This window comes from Vombatus ursinus, unplaced genomic scaffold, assembly GCF_900497805.2.
Source record: "Vombatus ursinus unplaced genomic scaffold, bare-nosed wombat genome assembly UNPS02014852.1, whole genome shotgun sequence".
Lineage (NCBI taxonomy): Eukaryota > Metazoa > Chordata > Mammalia > Diprotodontia > Vombatidae > Vombatus > Vombatus ursinus.
In genome coordinates this window covers 13,172,568-13,197,182 of record NW_020954630.1, presented here as the reverse complement: position 1 = coordinate 13,197,182, position 24,615 = coordinate 13,172,568, and the positions used below count along the sequence as shown (strand labels likewise).

The 24,615-nt window shown below is 35.5% G+C and overlaps 1 protein-coding gene across 4 annotated transcripts in view; it reads left to right on the top strand.

The window, feature by feature from the left end:
* LARP4B (La ribonucleoprotein domain family member 4B) overlaps nucleotides 1-24,615 on the top strand; it is a 161,879-nt gene that overhangs the window by 14,724 nt on the left and 122,540 nt on the right. The window lies entirely within an intron of this gene.

Here is a 24,615-nt window from a genome sequence, read left to right as displayed (position 1 = left end):
TTGGTCAAAGTTCTTAAGTCTTTTCCATGTTCTTTGTCTTTACAGTGTTATTGTATAAATTGTTTTGGTTCTGCTCCTTTCATTCCATATCATTTAATTCAAATTTTTACAGGTTTCTCCAATATTGTTCCCTTCATCATTTCTTACACACAATAGAATTCTATCATATTCTTATACCATAATTTGTTCAGGCATTCCCCCCTTGATGGGCATCCCCAGGCAACTGGTGGCACAATGGATAGAGTGCTGCTGGGCTTGGAGTTAGAAAAACCTGAGTTTAAATCAGGCCTCATATGCTTATATGATCCTGGTTAAGTCACTTAACCTCTGTTTGCCTGAGGTTACTAAACTGTAAAATGAGGGTAATAATAGCACTTACCCCTCAGGGTTGTGAAGAGATTAAATGAAAAGATATCTGTAGAAAGAGTTTAGCACAGTGCCTGGCACATAGTAGGTGCTATATAAATGCCTATTCCATTCCTTTTCTCTTCCACCCCTACCTCTTTTAATTTTTACTTGTTTGCCACCACAAAAAGAGGGCTATAAATCTTATCTCTTTGGAAATATAGGTAATAGTAATATCACTGGGTCAAAGGGTATTCATTCACAGCTTAGTAACTTCTGGCATAGCTCCAAATCGTTTTTTCAGAATGGCTAGACCAGTTCATAGCTCCACCAACCAGGCATTTTTGTTTGTTTACTTTTTTTTTTTTTTTTTGCGCTGAAGCTAACATTTACACAATTCTGTCAAATAATAGCCACGTTGGACATTTTTACTTATCCTTGGTCTTATTAGAAAAACTTCTGATATTTTTCTGTCAGAATTATGCTGACTGTTGGATTTAGGTACTATTTGTCGAAGTCACGTAATATACATATATTCCTTTGATACTGTATTTTTAACATAAGTGCTATATTTTGTTAAAGACTTTTAAGGTGCATCTATTGATATATTGTGGTATTAATGTTATTTTTGTTATTAGGATGACAGACTTACAGATTTTTATCTGAAAGGAACCTTAGAAGACATTGAATCCAACCCTTCTTTTTTTAGTTGAGAAAAGTGAGGCACAGACAAGTTTAAGTGGATTGCTCCTGGTTGTCTCAGCTTCAGTCTCAGTATAAGTAGTGGGTGTCTGAGGCAGAATTTGAACCCAAATCTGTCTCATCCACTGCATCATATTTAGTTTCATAATTAATTGATTGACTATATTTACATTGAGCTCATCTCTTTGTAAAAGAATTTCTTTCTTTCTTTCTTTTACTCAAATTTTTATTTTGGAGGCAATGAGGGTTAAGTGATTTGCCCAGGTTCACACAGCTAGCTAGTTGTGTCTGAGGCCGTATTTGAATTCAGGTCCTCCTGACTCCAGAGCCGGGGCTCTATTCACTGTGCCATCTAGCTGCCCCGAGAATTTATTCTTTCTTGGTAAAAGTCACAGATTATAGATTTAGAGCTGTAAGAACCTTTATTAGTCATTTAGTAATAAAATCTTGTCTAACCCCCTAATTTAAAGAAGAAACTGAGGATCAGATAAAATGTCATGTCTCAGGCCACATAGATGAAATGTATCTTGTTCATAATATATTATGTTTTTAATATAGTGCTTTTATCTATTTGCTAATATTCAGCTGTTTTGCATGTATTGTTTTGGGAGTCAACCATGTTTATCTAATGGAACCTGGCAAAGATGTACCTTCTACCTGTATTTTTCATAAACACATAATATAGGAGTTAGTTTGCTTAAAGGTTAGAATTAACTTTTTTAAGTACATTTGGCTCTGAGTTGTTTTTTTCTTTGTTTTTCTTTTTCTTTTTGGTAAACTATATATTTATTTATGACTAGGGGCATAGATATTTATGACTAGGGGCAGCTTAGTGGCATAGTAGATAGTATACACTGCTGGTCCTGAAGTTAGGAAGGGTTCTCTTCAAGAGTTCAAAATTTACCCTCAGACACTTACTGACAGTGTAACCGTGGGTGAGTCACTTGACCCTGTTTGCCTCAGTGTCCTCATCTGTAAAATGAGCTGAGGGCACGCTACACGGCCCAGCGATTGAGTCCTGGGCCTAAATTTCGGAAGACTCCTATTCCTGAGTTCAGGTCAGGCCTCAAACAATAACTAACTCTGTGACCCTGGGCAAGTCACTTAACCCTGTTTCCCTCAGTTTCCTCATCTAGAAAATGAGCTGGAGAAGGAAATGACAAACTACTCCGGTATCTTTGCCAAGAAAATCCCAAATGGAATCATGAAGAGTTGGACATGACTGAAATGACTGAGGAAAAACAATTTAATTTCCATTTTAAGTTTTAGTTGTTTAGGTTATCTTTCTTCTGTTGATGTGGATATTTATACTTTTGTAGTTATTCAACGGTTTTATGATCATATTTGTTGGTATTTAATTGAATATGATAGTTTCTGACAATTTCCCTTATTTCCTTTTTTTTGTTAAGATCCCATTTTCATTTTTTTATTTTAGTATTTGGTTTTCATCTCACCATTAATTTGGAGAATGATTTATTTATTGATCTTTTAAAGAAGTTCTTAGTTTTGTCTTTGTAGGTTTTTAAATTTTGTTTCGCTCTGAGTTAACCCATAAACATTTCTGTTTTTGTGTTTTCAGGAGAAGTTATTACCTTGTTGATTTTTGTGGAATTTTTTTTTAAGTTGCATGCTTAAAATCTTTTGTTGACATGAATGTGTATATATAGAGAATTCTTAAGGACTGTTTTGGCTCCATCCTATAAGTTTGGCATGTTTCATTATTTCCTTTACTTGTGTCATTCGATTTCTTTTTCTTTTGACCATTCTTTAGTATTACATTATTCATCTCCATTCAAATGAATGCTTTCTTCATATTTCTAGTAGGTAGGTGGCACAGGAGATAGAGCTCTGGACTTGGAGTTAGGACAACCTGATTCAAATCCATTCTCTTTTTTTGTGTGTGTGTGTGTGTGAGGCAATTGGGGTTAAGTGACTTGCCCAGAGCCACACAGCTAGTGAGTGTTATGTGTGTGAGGCCACATTTGAACTCAGGGCCTCCTGAATCCAGGGCTGGTGTTCTGTCCATTGCATCACCTAGCTGCCCCTTCAAATCCATTCTCACACACAAGCTGTGTGCCCTGGGCAAGTCATTTAAGCCCTGTCTGCCTCGGTTTTCTATTTGTAAAAAAGGGCTATTGTGAGGATTAAATGAGATAACAAGGCTTTGCAAACCTTAAAGATGTTATATTATTGAATATAATTGTTGATGGATTGTGGTTTGCGGTTTTTGTACATCATCAGTTTTTGTAAAGGTGCCATGTAAAGCTGAAAAATGGGTACATTCCTTGTGATTTACTTTCAGTGATTGTCTATCATACTTAATTTTTAAACTGTTCTGTTTAGATGCTTACCTTCTTTCTTGCTGTTTTTAAAATTTATTCAGGTCTGAAAGGGCTTGTTCAAGTCTTCAACAGTTGTTTTATTGTCTCTATATCTTTATGGTTTTCTTAGTTTTTTTTTTAATTCTTTTATTAAGATGCTTTTCTGAGAATAAGCGATTGAAGACTTTTTGCTGTTGAGTAGTTTGTCGTGTCTGACTCTTTGTGACCCCATTTGGAGTTTTATTGGCAAGGGTACTGGAATGGTTTGCCATTTCCTTTTCCAGCTAATTTTATAGATGTGGAACTGAAGCAGACAGGATTAAGTGACGTTCCCAGGGTCACACAGCTACTGGCTGGCTGAGGCCAGATTTGAACTCATGAAGATGAGTCTTCTAGACTCCAAACCCAGTGCTGTATCGGCTATACCACCTAGCTAGCTGCCTGTTGAAGACTTTAGGAATGTTTATTAGGGAAAAAAAAATGGAAAATGATTAAAAGCTGTAAATTGAATTATGTTTTATAGTTACATGTGAGAATTTATTAATGGTTTTGCAGTGTTTAGGATGTTATTAAAGTAGCTACTATTTATTGCCTTTTAAAAATACTGAAATCATTATCACATATAGGAAGACCTAGTATTTGCCGTGGAGGTACCTGGTGGCTCATTGGATAGAGCACGGGGGCTGAAGTCAGAAGACCTGAGTTCAGATCCAGCCTCAGACACATCTAACCTCTGATTGCCTGACTAAATGGATTCACTGGAGAAGTAAATGGCAGATCACTCCAGTATCTTTGCCAAGAAAACCTCAAATGGGGTCACAGAGGGTCAGACATAACTGAAATGGCTAACCTACAAGTATTTGCCAGACTTTAAATAATGTAATGTAATAGTTGTATAATCTACAGTGGCATACTTGAAGGAAAATATAACAGTGGTGCAGACACATACTTCAGGTAAGTAATGATAAACATCTTAAAGTAATAGCAAGCAAGTACAAGTTTCTAAAAATGTGGTTAAAACACTGTCACCCATCCATTTAAAATTACATACCTTCAAATTTGTATGGCTAGATTATGGTATTCATTATTATTAAGCAGTCTATGAAAATCTGTAAGAGCTAAGTGAAGCTTTTCCTTCCTGAAGCATTGATAGAAGTTTTTGCTGTATTGTATCGCATTTAAATGGGATTAGGCTCTGGAAATGTCTACATTTTGTTCCTACCCGTTACTATTTAGTAAAGGGGGACCCTGACTAAAGAAAATAACATGCTTTGAGCATATCCCCACTATTTTTAGGTAAAGCATTAGGTTGGATTAAGTGCTAGGAATACAGAAACTGTCAAAGCAAAGACTGTACCTGTCCTCAAGGAATTTACATTCTGAAAGGGGAAGACAATGTATAAAGGGGAGCAGGGAAGGGGTGGGCTGTTGGAGGTAGAAAAGTAGTCAGGAAAATTGGGGACCCAGCTAGGTTATAAGTGAATGTGGCTGCCCTGGGTATTTTTGCCTATTTCTTGCTGGGAACATACTTATGTGACGTAATTTCAGATTTTAACAGCATATAGCTTCTAGACTAACTACGAAGTCATTCACTACTTCCCCTTTTTTCAGTGAAGGTAATGTCTTATTTTTAGTTTTTTATTCAGAAGATCTCAAAACCTTTATTTTTGGTTAATCTAATAAATCTTTACCTCCTGTGCTAAGAAAGGCACAGTAAATTAGAGATCAGTGACTAGAATGTCTTGACTCATAAGCTTCCACTTAATGCTTCTCAAATACCCTCAACAAACCAAACCGCACATACACTCTTTCAGATCTCATTTTTCAAAGAAATAACTGCAAGTATTAGTGTGGTAGAAACTTCTGGTAGGTAGAAAACTGTCTGGACAAACAATTATTTGTCTAGTTCTGTAGTCCAGCCTCCTTATTCTAAAGACACGGAGACTTAAGTTCCCAGAGGTTTAGTGATTGCCCAGGGTACTGCTTGGGAGTATTAGAGATAAGATTTGAACTTCTGGACCTCTAACTCAAAAAGCAATGTATCAGGGAGGTACTTGAAATTTATTGCTAAGCTTTTAAGAAATGTCATTTGACAACTTCTGTAAAATACATTTAAAATGTATTTACAAATATTGTCAGATGATAGCCCGGTGTAGTAGAAAGTGTTGGATTTGGAATCAGAGGACCTGAGTTCAAATTCTAATGCTGTTTGGTATTTCTCTTGTTCGCTACTTCATTTGTATGGTGAACATCAAGGTGAAGAAACTTCCTAGGAAATACAGATTCATACCTTCCTGCAACTTTGCAAGTTTGAGAGAGTTGCCTGGAACACTGGAATGTTAAATGATTTGCCAGTCTATGTCAGAGGAGGGATTTTGACCCTAGTTCTTAGTGTTTGGGCCAGTTCTCTCTCCTGTGCCCAAATGATTCTCTAAGCACTAGTTAACTACTAGAAATAATCGTTTGTCATTGCTTACAGTAGTTGTCTGTAGTGAGGTATATTGTATCCTCAAGTATGAAATTGAGTGACAGAAAATAAATAACTTCTTAAAGATAATCCATATTCATTTGAAAAAAGTGATAGAATTAGCTGTTATTCGTATAAGGTGTTTTGCTTTAGAATGGTTTTTATACTAGGTAGCATGGCATAGGTTGGAAAGATCTGATCTTGGAATGAGGTAGGCCTGGCTTCAACGGTTGTTTCTGACATTTTGGCTTTGTGAACCTGAGCAACTGACTTAACACCTCAACACTTCAGATGTCTGTCTGTCTGTCTATAAATTGAGGGAAATCTGGTGACCTTCATTGGCAGAGGGTGTTCCATGTACCAGTGAAATCACAGGTCTATTCTGAATTAAGCAAAAGAATTTCTTAGCTAGGAGTTAATATTTGTCTGTCTTACACTGATAACTCAATCACTATAGTATCTTTCCTAAAAATGGAGATATAATACCTATTGAAATGATAAATGTTCTTTAGAGGAAATTTACTATATTAATCCTAAATAGTAAACTCTGTGTATAAATAGACCTATTATCAATCTATATGTCTATGTCTATATATCTATATGTATATATGTATATAATTTGATTATAGATAGTTTATATCTATAAACCACATAGATACTTAATAGATACTGAAATATTTTCCTATAGTTGTGCTTCTATATGCTTAACTAATTTGGTAATTCTAAAATTTCAGTTCTACATGTTTATTAGGCACCTACAATATACAAGAACACTGTGCTAGATTCTGGGGATACAGTAACAAAATAGAAACTATTCCGGTCTTTAATAAATTTATTCTTTATTTGGGAATAAGTTTGGGGAGTGGTGTGCCAAATTATGAAGTAATTTGAAAAGGAAAAGAACATTAATAATTGGAAGGATCAGGGAAGAACCATATCATCTGGGCCACAGGGCTTCACAGGAGCTAGCAAAATGGTTGAAAATGCGCATGCATTCTACAGGAGGAGGGCTATAATTTAAACAGATGATTACAAGATAATTTAAATAGGGAGAAGGCTAATGCCTATAGACAATCAAAGAAAGTTTGCTAAGGGGCACCTGCCCCAGCTTAGCCTGAAGGAAGATGAGGATTTTGAGAAGTTGGAGGTAAAGTGTATTCTAATCGTGGGGTTTGTGTGAAGTGTGAAGGAGGGAGTGGACTTCTGAGTTCAGGTGTAGTTTGACTTGTGTAAAATGTGTAAAGGAGAAAGACATGGGACCTGTGCCTTAAAGATTATTTTTGTAGCTGTGTGAAGGATAACTTAACAGTTTGACATACTGAAAGCGTGACCGATAGGAGGTCTTTCAAATGGTGCAGGTCATTGATGTCAAACTCAAATAGAAAGGCATCCACTAATCCCTACATACAGAGTCTGTATATTGATGAGGTCCTCACTTAGGGTTCCTGGGGCTGGTGATGTATTTATATAAGCAGTTTTCTTTACACTCTAAAAAACCATAATGACCCCAAAGAGCTTTTGTTTATGTATGTTATGTGTTCATATTTACCGTATTAAAATTAAAACAAATAAAATTATAAAAAATTATTAATGTACTAAAATAATAACCAATTTCATCATAATATAAACTTATTTTAATGAAAAATAGCTATATTTTCTAAAACAAATTTAAGTGGCTTTTTTTTACATATTTTTGCAGATCTCTTTAATATTTTATTTAGTAGAAAAGCTGTATTTTCATCTGCTTCTGTATTGAGTCTATTGTGATATGTTGTTTTGGTTGAAGTACATGAAGAAAATACAGCTCACAGCTATGTAGTTGGAAAAGGGATGATTCTTCTAGTAGGCAAATAATGTTTTAGTCTTATTATGAAAAGTTTTGACTTCAAGGACACTCTGAAAGAGTGCTGGACACCCCTGAGAGCTGACAAATCACATTTTGAGAACCACTGATGTAGATGATAGTGAACCCCAAGTGAGATCTGCAGGGAGAAGATTTCGTGTAGCGATGAAGAGTAAGAGATATGCTTATTTTTCCTCTTGGCACACTTGGTTGAGACATATGAGAAGAAGGTATGTTTATTGTTTAAAAAGGATGGCCGTAAATGCAGTATCTTCTCGTGGTAGATGGATGAATCCAGGTTTTACCTCTCACATCCATCCCTTTTATCTTTACCAATACAGCCAACCTAGCTTAGACCATTGTCACATTTAGCCTGGACCATTCTAGTTGTCTTCTATTACTTCCAGTCTTTCTACTCTTTATCTTCTATCTAGTTAAGTTGATTTTCCTAAAGTGAAGGTCTGATGATGTCATTATCCTGCCCAAATAATAGCTAGCATTTATATATCACTTAAAAGATTGCAAAGTGCTTCATGTATATTATTTGACAATGCTTCAGTAACTCCCTATTGCCTCTAGGATAAATTATAAACTCTTCTGTTTGGCATTTAAAAGCCCTTCACGTTGTGACTTCAACCTCTCTTTCTGGGTTGATTTCTTATTTTTTCTACTTTCATACACAGATTCCAGCCACACTGATCATCAGCTGGTGTTTTTTTGTAGTTGCTATTCTATCTCATGCCCCCATGCCTTTACACAGTGGGCTGTAAGGACTTCGTCTTCATTTCCACTACTTGAAAACCCTAGTTTTTTCACTCTCAAAGGTCACCTCCTTTAAGGCAACCTTTTGTTTTCTGAATAAATTGAGATAACAGCTGCTGAGAGATATGTACAAAAGACATCAGTGTAAGCTTATTTTTAAAGTTGTAGCTTAAGTGAACATGAAGAATAGTTTTAGGAGGAATGAAAATAAGGAAGAAATGGAGGGAATGGGAGTCTGTGTACCACTGTGGCTAGAGCATTGACTAGTCACAGCATCTGGGTTTAAATCCCAGTGTCCCAGGACACTCATTTGTTCTTGAACAAATCATTTCACTTCTCTGGCCTTAAGTTTCCTGAGCTGTAGAATGAAGGCTTTGACCATATATATAGCCCCTGAAGTCTGCTACGACTTTAGGTCCTTAGAAAGGAAATATGCTGAGAGGAGAGTTATGCAGTTTTCTCATGGTAACGTCAGGAAGCACTTGTTACCAAGTGGTACAACTTGGTCACTGTTTGTTCTGAAATAGCAAGAGAGGGATGGTGTTGTGCAGCTTACTTAGTATAAGATATTTATAAGTTGGACCTTTATTTATTGCAAGCATAACAGGGAATGCTTGCAATAGAGTTATGGACAAAAATTACATACCCTGTAGAATACTGTGATATATTGACAACAAATGGATTTTGTTTTATAACAAAATTTTTAAAATAACCTCTTCAAATGTGTGTCCAGTCTAAGCAGGAAACATAACCATTGCAACAATAGTAATTGTTAATTTTTTTTTAAAGAAAATATCATTGATACCTTTTGTTTTTTAAACTCCAGCCATTTTTCTATATAGCCTCTCCCTCTACTCTCTCCTCTGGTTCAACCATAGCATACTTCCTTGTTAAAAAGCAAAACCAGCCAACAAAACCATGTGGCTGCACATGCAATATTTTGCGTCTATAATACTGTACCTTTGCTAAGAGGAAGGAAGATCATCTGCCTGGTTGCACAATTGATCATCATTGTTTAATCGGAATTTGGTTACCTTTTAGGGTTGTTTTTATTTGCACAGTTGAAGTAATTTTGTATATTTTCCTGGTTATACATTCTCACTGTATCGGCTCATCTAAGTCTTCTCTCTCTCTTCCTCTCTGGCAAAGAAACAACATTACGTTAAGTTTATATATTACAATTTGCTAAGCCATTCTTCACTTGTTGGTCATTTATTTTGAGTCACTAAACACAGAAAGTGCTGCTAAAGAATATTTTTGATTTCTTTGGGACCTTTGTGTCTTTGAAATTTTTGCAGTATATGCAGAGCAATGGGATAATTTGTCTTTTCATTTTAAGGAAGCAGAGTTTTCATCTTTGGGTGATTTTTTTTTTTTTTGCAGTCTCTTGCTCTTTGCTCCCCCATCCCCCAATCTTAGCACTTAAAAGATTGTTATTTTCTAAACAACTTACTTAGTGGGGGCCGACATTGCTTCCAAGTCCCCTTTAATGCCAATGCATTGTCACATTTTCCAAATAATTTTGAAGATTTAAGAAAATAGTATAATACCCCAAATTATTTGAGAATTGCTCTGCTGTAAGACTATAGGCTTACTTTTTATTTAAAAAAAATTTTTTTTTTTGTATTTTGCATCACCATGGTATTCTATTTCTATTCCTCCCTGGGAGCCATCCCATATGATAAATGGTTTTTTTTTTTTTTAGAGGAGGAAAATAGAACATTTGGTTGATACATTGACAAAGTATGAAAACATATGCAAAATGTATAACATCTATGGACCTCTCACCTCTACCAAGAGGTAGGTTGAGGTGTCTTCTCATTTCTTTTCATTCAATTCCCATTTAATCTTTATAATTTTGTTACATTTACTTTTAAGTTTTTGGAGTGTTCTTTTTGTTTGCATTGTTGTAGTTATTTGTATATAGTTTTCTTGGTTCTGCTCCTTCACTTTGTATCACTTCATATAGATTTTTCATTCTTCTCTGTGTTCACCACAAACATCATTTCTTAAAGCATAGTAATATTACATTCACATACCACAATTTGTATAGCTGTTAACCAGTTGATGGGTAGATCTACTTTGTTTCTACTTCTTTGCCATCACAGAAAGTGCTGCTCTAAATGTTTTGGACTACATGGGAACTTTTTTCTTATTGATGCCTTCCTTGAAGTTTAAGTTTAGTAATGGAGTCTCTGATTCAAAGGGATTGAACATTTTAATCACTTGATTTTCATGATTCCAAATTGTTTTCCAAAATGGTTGTAAGAAACTCCTTGAGAAGCAACTAAAAAACTAACTGAAATAATTAACAACTTCAGCAAAGTTGCAGGATATAAAATAATTACTATGTATTACCAGCAAAATCCAGCAGGGAAGACATAGAAAGAGAAATGCCATTTAAAATAATGTCAGACAATATAAAATACTTGAGATTCTACCTGCCAAGACAAATCAGGGGCTATATGAATACAGCAATGAAGTGCCTTTCATATGAATAAAGTTGACTCTAAACAATTACAGAAATATTAATGCTCATGGGTAGGCTGAGCCAATAAAATACAAATGAGAATTCTATCCAAATTAATTTGCTTATTCAGTGTCACATCAAACAAAATAAACAAAAAATTCTAGCTGTTTCATAGAGCTAGAAGAAATCACAACCAAATTCATCTGAAAGAATAAAAGGTCAAGAATATCAAGGGAATAAGTGGAAAAAAAATTGTGAAGGAAAGGTGACTTAGCAGTACCAGATCTCAAGCTGTATGACAAAACGGTAATTATCAAAAACTTTAGTACTGGCCAAGAAATAGTGGTAGATCAGTGGCATAGTTTAGATATACTATATACAGTAGTAAATGACCATAGTAATCTAGTGTTTGATGAATCCAAAGATCCAAGATTTTGGGACAAAAAACCACTATTTGACAGAAATTGCCGGGAAAATTGTAAAGCGGTTTGGCAGAAACTAGGCATACAATATCTCACACTGTATACCAAGATATGGTCAAATGGATACATGATTTAGACCTAAAGGGTGATATAAGTAAATTAGGGGAGCATGGAATATTTTACCTGTCATCTATGGATAAGGGAAGAATTTATGACCAAAGTGGAGATAAGACAGCATTCCAATTTTGGATAATTTTGATTATATCAAATTAAAAAAGAGTTTCCATAAATAAAACTAATGCATCCAAGAGTAGAAGGGAAGCAGGAAACTGGGGGAAATATTTTTTACATTATGTGTCGCTGATAAAGGCCTTATTTCTCAAATATATAGAGAACTGAGGCAAATTTATATATGAGTCTCATTCCCCAGTTGATAAATGGTCAAAGGATATGAATAGACAGTTTTCAGAAGAAGAAATCAAAGCTATCTATAGCTTATAAGAAAAATTGCTTTAAGTAACTATTGATTAGAGAAATACAAATGAAAACAACTCTGAGATTCCACCTCACACCCATCAAATTGGCTAATATGATAAAAAAAGAAAATGACAAATATTGGAGGGGCTGTGGGAAAACTGGAACACCAGTTTGGAGTTGTGAACTGAGCCAGCTTTCCTGATGAGCAATTTGGAACTATGCCCAAAGGGTTACAAAACTGCATACATACTCTTTGACCCAGCAATTCCACTACTTGGTCTCTATCCCAAAGAGATCAAATAAAAAGGAAAAGGACTAATTAGTACGAAAATATGGCAGCTCCTTTTATGTGGTGACAAAGAATTGAAAATTGAGGGGATACCTATGAATTGAGGAATGGCTATGAACAAGTTGTACTATGTGGTTGTGATAGAATACTATTGGATTATAAGAAATGATGAGTAGGCAGATTTCAGAAAAATCTAGGCAGATTTACGTGAACTGATACAAAGTGAAGTGAGCAGAACCAGAATGTTGTTCAGAGTAACAGCAGTATTATATGATGATTAACTGAGTGACTTAATTGTTCTTAGCAAAACAGTGATTCAGAGCAATTCCAAAGAACTTAGGATGAAAAATACTGTCCACTTCCAGAGAAAGAACTGATGATAATGAATTCATACTGAAGCATCCTTTTTTTTTTAACTTTCTTAATTATTCTTGTTTTTTGGTTTGTATTTTCTTTTACAGCATAGCAGTATGGAACCACTTTGCATAATTACACATGTATGATCTGTATCAAATTGTCTTTTCAAGGAGAGAGGAGGGAGAGAATTTGGAACTCAACATTTTTTAAAAAGTTTAAAATTTTTACTTGTGATTTAGGAAAAAGTAAAAATTAAATGGGAGGAAAAACCCCAGATGGTTGTACCATTTCACAGCTCCATCGAAAATGTATTAATGTTCTTATTTATTCACGCCCCCTTCAACACTGACTGTTTGCCATTTTTGCCAATTTGCAGGGTGTGAGGTAAAATCTCTACCCCTTCCTTAAAAGTCTAGTAGTTTGATTTCAGTTATATGTGTGAGGTCATACAAAACATTTCCATATTAGCCATGTTGCAAAAGAAAACATAAATAAAATAAAACAATAAAAACAAAGAATGTTTTAAAAAAAGTATGCTTCAGTCTGCATTCAGAGTTCATCCATTCTCTCTCTGAAAGTGCATAGCATCATGGGTCCTGTAGAATTGTCTTAGGTCATTGTCTTGATCAGAGTTCCCAAGTCTTTCACAGTTGATCATCCTTACATTATTGCGGTTACTGTGTGCAGTGTTCTCATGCTACTGTCTTCATTTTGCGTGAGTTCATATTAGTCTTCCCAGATTTCTGAAATTATTCTGTTCATTCCTTATAATAGTGTTCCATCATAGTCATATACCACGACTTGTGCTGCCATTCCCCAACTGATGGGCATCTCCTCAATTCCAGTTCTTTGTCACTGCAGAAAGAACTGCTATCAACATTTTTGTACAAATAGTTCCTTTTCCCTTTTCTTTGCTCTCTTTGGGATATAGACCTAGTAGTGGTATTCCTGATTAAAAGAGTATGAAGTTTTATAGCCCTTCGGGCATAGTTCCAAATTGTTCTCCAGAATAGTTAGACTAATTCACAACTCCACCAAGAGTGTATTAGTGTCCCATTTTTTCCGCATCCCCTCCAGCATTTGTCATTGTGCTTTGCTGTCATATTAGCTAATCTGATAGATGTGAGGTGGTACTTCGTAGTTGTTTTAATTTGCATTTCTACAGTCAGTAGTGATTTAGAGTATTTTTTAATATAACAATAGATAGTTTTGATTTCTTCTGAAAATTGTTCACATCTTTTAACCACTTATCAATTGGGGAATGGCCCTTATTTGTGCATATTAGATTCAGTTCCCTATATGTTTGAGAAATGAGGCCTTTATCAAAGAAACTTGCTTTAAAATTTTTTGTACAGTTTTCTGCTTTCCTTCTAATTTTGACTGCATTCTTTTTGTGCAAAAGCTTTTTAATTTAGTGAATTAAAATTATCATTTTCTTTTTAAGTTTTAAACATTCACTTTTATAAGAATTTGAGTTCCAAATTTTTTTCTCCCTCTCTCCCCTCCCTGTTTTCCAAGATGGAAGTCAATCTGATATAGGCCTTACATGTACAATCATATTAAACATATTTCCACATTAGTCATGTTAGAAAAGAAGAATCAAAAGAAAAGGGAAAAACCACGAGATAGAGGGCGGGGGGGGGAAATAGTATGCTTCTATCTTGCCTTCAGACTCCATGTTCTTTCTCTGGATGTGGATAACATTTTGCATCATGAGTTTTTTGGAATTGTCTAAGATAATTGTATTGCTGAGAAGAGCTAAGTCTATTAAAGCTGATTGTTGCACAGTGTTCTGTTACTGTGTACAATGTTCTCCTGGTCCTGCTCACTTCACTCAGCATCAGTTCATGTAAGTATTTCCAGGTTTTTCTGAAGTCTACCTGCTCATCATTTCTTATAGCACAAGAGTAGTCCATTACATTCATATACCACAACTTGTTCAGCCATTCCCCAATTGATGGGCATCCCCTCAGTGTCCAGTTCTTTGCCATCAGAAAAAGAGCTGCTATAAAATAAATATCTTTGTACATGTGGGTTCCTTTCCCTTTTTTTGTTTTGTTTTGTTTTGTTTTTGTTTTTTTTGGTGAGGCAGTTGGGGTTAAGTAACTTGCCCAGAGTCACACAACTAGTGAGTGTTATGTATCTGAGGCCGGCTTTGAACTTAGGTCCTCCTGACTTCAGGGCTGGTGCTCTCTCCTCTGCTGCTCCCTTTTCCCTTTTTAATGATCTCTGGGATACAGACCTAGTAGTGGAGTTGCTAGATCAAAGGGTTTATAGCCCTTTGGGCATAGTTTTAAATTGCTGTCCTCAAGGGTTGGATAAGTTCACTACTCTACCAACAATGCATTAGTGTTCCAATTTTCCCGTATCTTCTCTAACATTTAACATTTTCCCTTTTTGTCATATTAGCCAATCTGACGGGTGTGAGGTTGTACCTCAGACTTGTTTTAATTTGCATTTGTACAATCAGTAGTGTTTTAGAGCATTTTCTCATATGACTATAGATAGCTCTTATTCCTTCTTGTGAAAACTGCCTGTTCATATCCTTTAACCATTTATCAATTGGGGAATGACTCTTATTTTTTACAAATTTGACCCAGTTCCCTATATATTTGAGAAATGAGGCCTTTATCAGAGAAACTTGCTGTAAAATATTTCTCCAATTTTCTGCTTTCCTTCTAATTTTGGCTGCATTCTTTTTGTGCAAAAGCCTTTTAGTTTAGTGAAGCAGAATCATCCATTTTACATTCTGTAATGCTCTGTTTTTCTTGTTTTGTCATAAACATTTGCTTTATCCATAGATCTGACAGGTAAAATGTTCCATGCTCCCTTGCTTTACTTGTGATATCACCCTTTAAGTCTAAATCATGTATCCATTTTGACCTTATCTAGGTATACAGTGTGAGATGTTGGTGTATCCCTAGTTTCTTCCAAACTGCTTTCTAGGATTCTCAGCAATTTTTGTCAGATGTTGAGTTTTTGCCCCCAAATCTTGGATCGTGATCATTGCCGTCCTTTTTGTGGTATTCCAAGGTTGACATATTTGCTGTACTTGTATAAGACAACCCATCTCACATTTCTCTCATGTCTGAAATGCACTGTCCCCACTTCTGCATCGTAGAATCCTTAGCTTTCTGTAAGGCTCAGTTCCTTTCCAGATTGCCAACTCCCCCACCCCCTTTTAAAATAGGCTCTTTCTATCCTCAGTGCTCAACACAGAGCTTGGCACATATTAGGTAGTTTATAATGCTTGACAGTGGAATGAATCGCTGACTATTTACAGTCAGACCACCAACTTGGTAGAAAAAAGATAAATGTCTCTAACAAGGTAGAAGAATAAAAATAAGAAAACATAGTGTGCAATTGAAGGAGCTCCAGCCTGTCCTACTAAACAAGTTTTTGCCATTAAAAATGGGAAATAAATAAAAGAACAGATTTTGACTTTGTCTTATTAACATTTGCTGAGGAAGTTTATATATATCAACCTTTGCAGTGAGGCAACCAAAAGAATTTAGAAATTGCTTTATCCAGCAAACACTTCATCTGTTTGTGAAGTAGAGACAAATGACAGCCAAGGGACACAGTAGTTTAGAGTGTATAAGCTTGTTTGTAAAACTTTATAAGGGAAAATGCTAGAAACCCATAACATCCTTGGTCCAGCCCACCTTTCCAGGCTTACTAAATACTCAACCAATCACAGTGTTTCTTGAACATCTATATATTAGGCACTGTCCCAAGTCCAGGGGGAAGTAGTCACTTAATATAGTGTGGCAAGTCTACAGAGAGCATTAAGGTATACTAACATTTTAAGCATAAAACTAGATGGAGGACCATATGAAAGGTAAAAGTGATCTACTAAGGTGAAGCTTTTTTCTGCTTTTATAATCATTGATTATAGTCATCATCATATCACAATTGGATTATACTAGGGGCTCTTAACCATTTTTGTGTCATGGACCTCTTTGGCAATCTGAAGTCTATGAATCCCTTCTCAGAATTGTGTTTTCTCGCTTTACATTCCTAATTGAAGAGAATGCTAAATTTCAGTTACAGGTTAGTGAAAATAAAAGTGTACTTTTTCCTCATTCAGGTTCATTCTACAGACCGTAATCATGGACTCCAAGTTAAGAACGCTTGGATTATATCATCATCATTCTTAGTATGTTACACGAGGAATCAGAAATGACTGTAAAGAAAATAAAGTTGGGAACAGCATTTGAACCAGACCCAGTATACATAGAGGAAGTCAGTGCTGAAGGAGATCCAGTTTAGAAGGCATTGATGGATTGAGACTCATCATATCTGAAAGAGGGAATTAATTGTAGAGAAGAGTTTGAAAAAAATCTTGGGTATTTTTCCCTCCCTTCTCAAAATTGCCAACTACTCAAACCATATACTGATTTTTCCATCTCCACAGAATTTTTGTGAAAATAACATTCACATTCATCAGCGACATTTTTTTTGTTTTTTTTTTTTTTTTTGGTTTGTTGGTGAGGCAGTTGGGGTTAAATGACTTGCCCAGAGTCACACAGCTAGAAATTTTTCAATTATTATTTATAAAATAAATAAATAAATCATTATTTATTTATTATGTGTCTGAGGCCGGATTTGAACTCAGGTCTTCTGACTCCAGGGCTGGTGCTCTAGCCACTGCTCCACCTGGCTGCCCTGATCAACGACATTCTTGAAGGAAGGGTGTTATTAGCTGGGAATAGGCAGATTTGGAGAAGCATGATATTCCCCAGTAGACATCTTTGACATCAGACAAGTGAAAGGTTCCACCATGCTTCTTAATTGTTGATTATTAAAAAGCATTTGATTCAATAGAGAATACAGTTGTTTGAAACAATTTTGTTTGATATTCTAGGTGTGGTGGTTCATTAGCAGTTACTATCAGAACTCATCGCTGCCTACATTGCCTTTTTATTTATTTATTTTTCGACTTTTGATTCAGCATGTATCCATTAATTTAACATTATTCATCTGATATATGCATATCAATACAAATGTTACGGGATGTCTGCTTGGCATTTTTCACACTAGCATTTTATAGTAAAGGCATATTTTTGGTGTTAGTCACAAGTATAGGTTCTGAAGAACTATTTTGCACTAGTTAAAAAGGTTATATTGTTATAATGTCAAAATAATAAATTTGTCCTCATACAAAGACTTGATTTCTCTTTTCTCCATTTAGTAGTTCAGTTTAACTTCTTAAATGTGTTGGATTAGTAGTGAGAATTACTTAAATTACCCAATATTAGGGTTTATAACATTTTCTAATTTAATTTTTTTATTTTTATTTTTTATTTGTTTTTTTTCTAATTTTTAACAGCAACATATTATGCATAGATGAGTTATTTTAACATTTCAAAAATGTTTTCATATATAGTCTCATGTTATTTTCCCAAGCACTTTGCACAATATGTCAAACATAGAAGATGCTTAATAAGTATTTATTGACCTATTGACAACCCTCTAGGGTTAAAAGTCACTTAATTAGATTGACTTCCATATCGCTTTCAATTATAAATGCCTTTTTGTTTTTTAACTCTTGTAACTTATATTTTATTTTGAGGGAAGGCACTAGCAAAAGAAAAGTATATGCCCAATTCTTATGAAATAATGTTAGTGATAGAAGATCATGATTTGCTCAGAAAAGTTGGATCATCGATCCTTAAATCACTTAGCTTTTACTTGCTGTAAAAATAGTATTTGAGTACGGTGGAATTTATTCTCTAGTAATTATAGACAGCCTTTATGTTAATACCAAATTTCTTTCCTTTTTCCCTTATAGGTTAGATGAAATAAATAGCTAGCAGTTCTTCCACTAAAGTCCTACTGTGTTGCCTTATCTTGTCTTGGAGGTGGAATCCTGAGCATTTAAAAGCTATGCCATTGAAATGTAAGCTTTTTTTGAGTTCCTACCAAGTAGAAAAGGTTTTAAGAATGGACTCAACATGTAACACCAGCAAGTATGATACACAGCTGGAGAACCAGCCTAAATAAATTTAGAAAACTTCTTCACCAAAAAGTTAGTTGCCAGGTGATGAATTTTTTTCAGCTACAGAATCTTATGAAGACTAGGTAAGGTATGGAAAGGTTGCAGTAAGATTTAGTGGAGGGAGGAATCACAGTCCAAAGTCACATAGATCCTTAAGAGCTGAAATAATAAATTAAAAGTAATATCCTTAGCATACACTTTATTTAAAAAAAAAAAAAAGCCCTAGTCATTTCTCAAAACCAAGTGAGCATATACATCAGAAAAGTTTTTAACAAATGATATTGGAGGAAGAATTGAGTCAGATGTCCTCTTCTCATGTAGTCCAGGTAGAAACATTAGCTTTTCTGTTCTTCATCTTTCAAGCTATAACAGTCAAGGATCATTTTCTGCAATGCTATTGCCTTAAATAAAAGATAGAATGGGGAGGTACAAGAAAGTTACCTTCACCCTTAACTCTCACTATGCTTTACCATCCCTTTAAAATATCATCCTCTATCACTGCTCTTCTTTATTTCTCTTTTTGAACTTCTTTTTTGTTACTGTTTCATTGACACTTTAATTTTTTTTTTTTATGGCCATCATTATCCTTCCAGCCCTACTCACAACATCTCACCTCAATAAAATCTCACCATTTTAACAAATAGACATGGTCCAATAAAAACAAATCTGTGTTGTGTTGGTGGTATCCAAAAATATATATTATTTTCTACATCTAGTCCATTACCTCTCTTCAAAGAGGTGGGAAAGCATAGTCTATTTATTACTACCAGTCTTTTGGAATTTTGATTGGTCATTGCATTGTTCAGAATTCTTAAGTCCTTCATAGTTATTTTCTTTTACAGGGTTGTTGTGAGTATAAATTATTTTGGTTCCATTTGCTTTGGGTCTGTATTGAGAAATTTTGCCATTTCTTATATCCAGATAAATAAAAGACTATGCTTGTTTTTCAGACATTTTCGGCTTAATGGGGAACCATTTGTTTTGATAAGCAATTTTGGGAATATAAATTCCGAGTTACTTTCTAGCTTCACTGAACCATTTTATAGGTCCACTAGCAGCACAATAGCATGTCTGTCTTCCCACAGTCCCTCTGAAAGTACCAACTCCTTGAAAGAGTTGGCTAAACTGTACCTCATTTTCTGTCCTTTGCTCTGTTTTAAATCTTCTGTGCTTTGGCTTCTGGCCTTTTTAGTTAGCTCAAATTGCTATCTTCAAAATTACCATTGATCTCTTCATTGCCAAATAGCATTTTACGCTGTTGACTGCCCATTCCTGTCTTATTTGGATTTGTGTGACTTTGTTCTTTCTTGCTTCTCCTCCTGCCTGCTTGACCTCTCCCCATTCTCTTTTACAAGGTCATCATTCATGTCATTCTCCATTATTGTGTGTGGACACTACAGCTCTGTCCTGGGTCCCTTCTTTCCCTTTCTTCATAAGCAAATATCCATAATAGACTATGCAAACAGGATATTATGTAGGCACCTCAAACTCATTGTGCCCAAAACACAACTTATTACCTTTCTCTTCTAAACTTAACGTCCCTGAACTTAACTATTTCTGTTGAAGGCACTACTATTCTGCCATTTATCGAGGTGTGCCACTTTGGTGCCATCTTTGTTTCTTCACTTTTCCTTTCTCTTCCTCACCTTACATATCCATTCAATTTCTAAATCATATTGTTTACATTTATACATTTCCAATATATCCTTTTCTTTCCACTCTAACCACCCTAGTTCAGGCCCTCATTATATCCTCCTAATTGGTCTACCTGCCTCAAGTCTTTCTTCACTCCGATTTGCCCTCTATGTAACTGACAAAGCACTTTCCTTTTCATTCATTCACCCACTTATTTATTTTAAGCATTATTTTAAAACTTTAAAAAAATAAAAATAGTGTATAGCCTATGTCAGATAGAATTTGGAATAGATATTTTAATAGATTTGGAATAGAATTTGGGATAGAATTTGGAACTCACAACTTTAGAAATTAAAAGAATTTTTTGACTTACAAGTTATCTCCCTTCCCTTTTGCGTTTCCTCCACCCATTGAAAAGGCAAGCAGTATATTATACATGTGAAGTCATGCAAAAACATTGCCATATTAGATATGTTGCAAAAAAAAAACCTCAAGAGTAAGAAGCAAGAAACATAAAGAAAATGAAAAAGTATGTTTCAATCTGCACTGTTTATCAGTTCTTTCTTTGGAGAGGGATAGCATTTTTCATCATAGGTCTTTTGAAATTGTCTTGCATCATTGCCTTGATCAGAGTAGCTAATCTTTCACAGTTCATTGTTGTTACAGTATTGCTGTTCCTATGTACAGTGTTCTCCTGCATCTTTTCACTTTGCGTCCATTCATATAAGGCTTCTCAGGTTTTTTTGAAACTATCTTGCTCGTCATTTCTTATAGTACAATAGGGTTCGATTACAGTCATATAATGCAACTTGTTCAGCTATTCCCCAATTGACAGGCAACCACTTAATATCCACTTCTTTGCTACCACCAAAACCAACAACAACAAAAAACTAAAACCCTGCTTTTAATACAAATACGTCCTTTTTCCTTTTCTTTTCCAAAGGGCAGGTCTGAATTTGTCATTCTCCAGTTCCAGGTGCTGTGCTCCCTGTGATTTTTAGGTCCACATATTAATTACACCTGTTTTCCGTTTAAAGCTTTTTGGAGTCTGGCCTGATCTTACTTTTCAAGCTGATTTCACAGTATTCCCCTTGTAGCACTAGTTAAACTGACCACCTTGTTCTTCATGCATGACACTCCATCTTCCTCTGTCTGTGCCTTCTTTTTCTTCTGCCTCTCAGAATCTCTGATTTTCTTCAAGACTCAGATGAATGAGGTCTTTTGTGACTACCTCCCACTCCCAGCTGTGTCTCCTCTTCCCTTCCCCTCACTGTTACCTTGTGTCTGTCTGTCTGTCCGTCTGTCTCTGCTGTTAAAATGTAAGCTTCTGTTAAAATGTAAGCTCTTTGAAGACAGGGATTGTTGCACTTTTTTTTTTTTCATGTCCTTGGTGCCTGGCATAATGGGTAATACAGAGTAAATATTTAATAAATGCCCATAGGACTACAAATTCAGAGCCTGAAAAAACCCTGAAGGTCACCTTGTCCAAACTTCATTTTATAAACAAGGAAAATTAATACTGAAGATGTTAAGTGACTTGCCCAAGATCACACATAGATTCAAATCCAGGTCCTCTTTCCATTGTTCCATATGTCCAGTTACCTAAAATTTCTGTGTTTATAAAGGGTATTTTGTGGTTCCTAGTATTAATAAGGAGTGGATTTGCTTTTCCTGAAAGGTACTACAGGCTGTTTTATGTTAATAAATACCATAATGACAAAATAGCTAATTTTCATATACAATTTATGTTTAAAGTTTGCAAAATGCTTAGTGTATATTCTTTTTGGAAACACGCACCAAATCTATGCGGTAGTAGCTATTATCATCTCCATTTTACCGATGAGGAAACTGAGGTCCAGTGAGTTTAAATGACTTGCCCAGGGTCACAAAGCTTAAGCATTTATATATATGCCAGACACTGTGCTAAGTGCTTTATGAATATTATCTCATTTGACTCCCACCAAAACCTTTTGGGGTGGGTGTTATTATGACCCCATTTTATAGTTGAGAACTGAGGCAAAAAGATTAAGTGACTTAGCCCATGTCAAGTGTTTGAGGACAGATTTATACTTAAGTCTTCTTGACTCTAGACCTATTGCTCAATCCACTGTGCCAATGAGCTGCCTCTGTTTTCAGATTTAGGTTTTGCCAACCCAAAGTCCAGAGCTTTATACTTTCCCGCACTTGTTTCAAATAATATTTGCTATCATTCCAGTAATGGAATATAGTAGGACCTATGATTTCATTGATTTAAAGAACTTCCAGATGAGGAAATTCCTTCTACCAATGCAGGTCCTCAACTTCTCTGTAATTTATAATCCTAAAGAGTTGCCTAGAGTACTTAAATGACTTCCTAAAGATCACACAGCCAGTATAGTATCTCATGTATCAAAGGAAGAACTCTAACCCAGGTCTTCCTGGTTTTAAGACTGGCTCTGTGTCTTAAGACAGTGATTCTAGTATGGTTTGTAAACTCCTTGCAATAATGGCCCAAGGGGTTCCTGCCAAAAATTCTTTAATGGCACCTTCAGCAGTAAGTAATTATCTACTTGTTAGAAATATACTTTTCCTCTGAGACAACATGCATGTACCTGTTTGAAACATTATAGGTTTTTTTTTTCCCCAGCAGTTATTTAAACCGTTATGATTTTGGTGTTTGTGTAGTGGTTACATTAAACTCTGATCACTTCTAAGTGCATTGTGTTCTTACAGTTTCTCAACTTGTTATCAAATTGTTTTCAAACAACCACAAGAGCTTGCCATTAGAGCACGAATCAGTTCCCACTGAATGTTTAGATGCATGTGCATACCTTCATTCGCTTTATTTACACTGCCAGAGTAGCTACCTTGTTGCCCATACTGTATCAACTGTGTAATCATGTGATCAAGATATAACTGATGTTTATGTCCTTGAAGCACAGATGACAGGCTGTTTGACAATGATGATCATTCACATGCATATTACAAGCCATCTTGAAACTCTCAGACCATCACAAGCATTATGTAGAAACAGAAATGGCAAATAATAAATCTCTCAAAGTGCTCTCAATGCATTCAAATTCACACTTTTCAAAGTTATAATTATGTAAAATATGGTCATTGGTTTTAGCCCAGTGGAAATAATGCAGTGGAAATTCAAACAATGAGACCACTTAAAAGAATTCATTATTTGTACTAATGGAGCCCAACCTGTATTGCCTCTCATTGCACTGTTAAGGCTGTTTACCTAGTTAAACTTGCTGTTATCTTGCTGGTCGATTTTCAAATGAACTAGTTGGCTATGTTTGTCATTCATTCATTAGGTATATGACCATTGTACCAGTGGTAGAAGAGAAGAACTTAGACCCATAAGTATGAGTAGAAGAGAAATACAAATGAAAACATGGATTCAGCTAACTCAGAAAACTGGCAAAAGAGTGAAATAATTAGGAGGAGTTCTGGGAAGACAGGCGCTGTACCAGGCTGACTCAATTCAGGAATGTAATAGGATATTACTGTGATGTAACAAATGACAAATATGACAAATACAGAGAAGCATAATAAGACTTATTTGTGCACAAAAAGAAGCTGAACCAGGAAAATGATGCTCCAACAATGTTAATAGAAAATAACAAAAGAATAGAAACTGTGAATGCTATAAAATTATGCCTAAACTTAAACCCAAAGGAGATATGAGAAGGTACATCCTCCTCTTTTTTGCAGAGGTGGGGGGCTTGTAGAACATTGTAACATTACCACCAGCCAAAAGGTTGGACACCTTAAGAAAGGACCTTTACCACTTATCCCATGTCTCCCTCAATGGGCCTCTGTCTAACCAATGATACTCTGCCTGCATTCATCCTTCAGTGGTTAGCATAATTGCCACTCCCTCATACTCTCACAATCCTTGTGATTTGGGACAACTAGCTGACAAAATACAAGCCTTATTCCCTTACTCTCTCTTCAACTTCAACCCTCCCCAATATCTGACTTGAAATCTGACTACCCCTTCTGCTATACTCTCTAGAATGACTGTCCCATGACAGAACTTATTTAGATCTTAAACCTTTTCCTTTCCCACTCAGACCTGGCTTCCTCTTGATGACAATGCATTGCTGGCCACCCTTTTAAGTGCCAATTGCACTTTCACTCATAACCTCAACTCAACTGTTGGTCATGGTGGAGGAGGTGGAATACTCCTTGCTCCTCAGTGCCACTTCCAGACTCTTCCTCTTTCAATACCTCTCAATAAACTCTCCTCCTTTGAGGTTCATTCAGTCATTATTTATCACCCAATCAAAATTCTGGAAACTGTTATCTACTAACCCCTAAGATATATTCCTTCCTTTGTCATTGAATCTAGTCCAGTGCCCAACTCATGGACTTTCTCTCCAACCCAATTCCTACCCTCATAACAAAAGGCTTGAAAATATACAGATACTCCTTCAAATTTCTCAGTTCTTCAATTTACTCATTTCCCATAAAGTACTCAATTTTACCTCAGCTCCTCACATATCATATGATTCACAGTATTTACTTCAATCT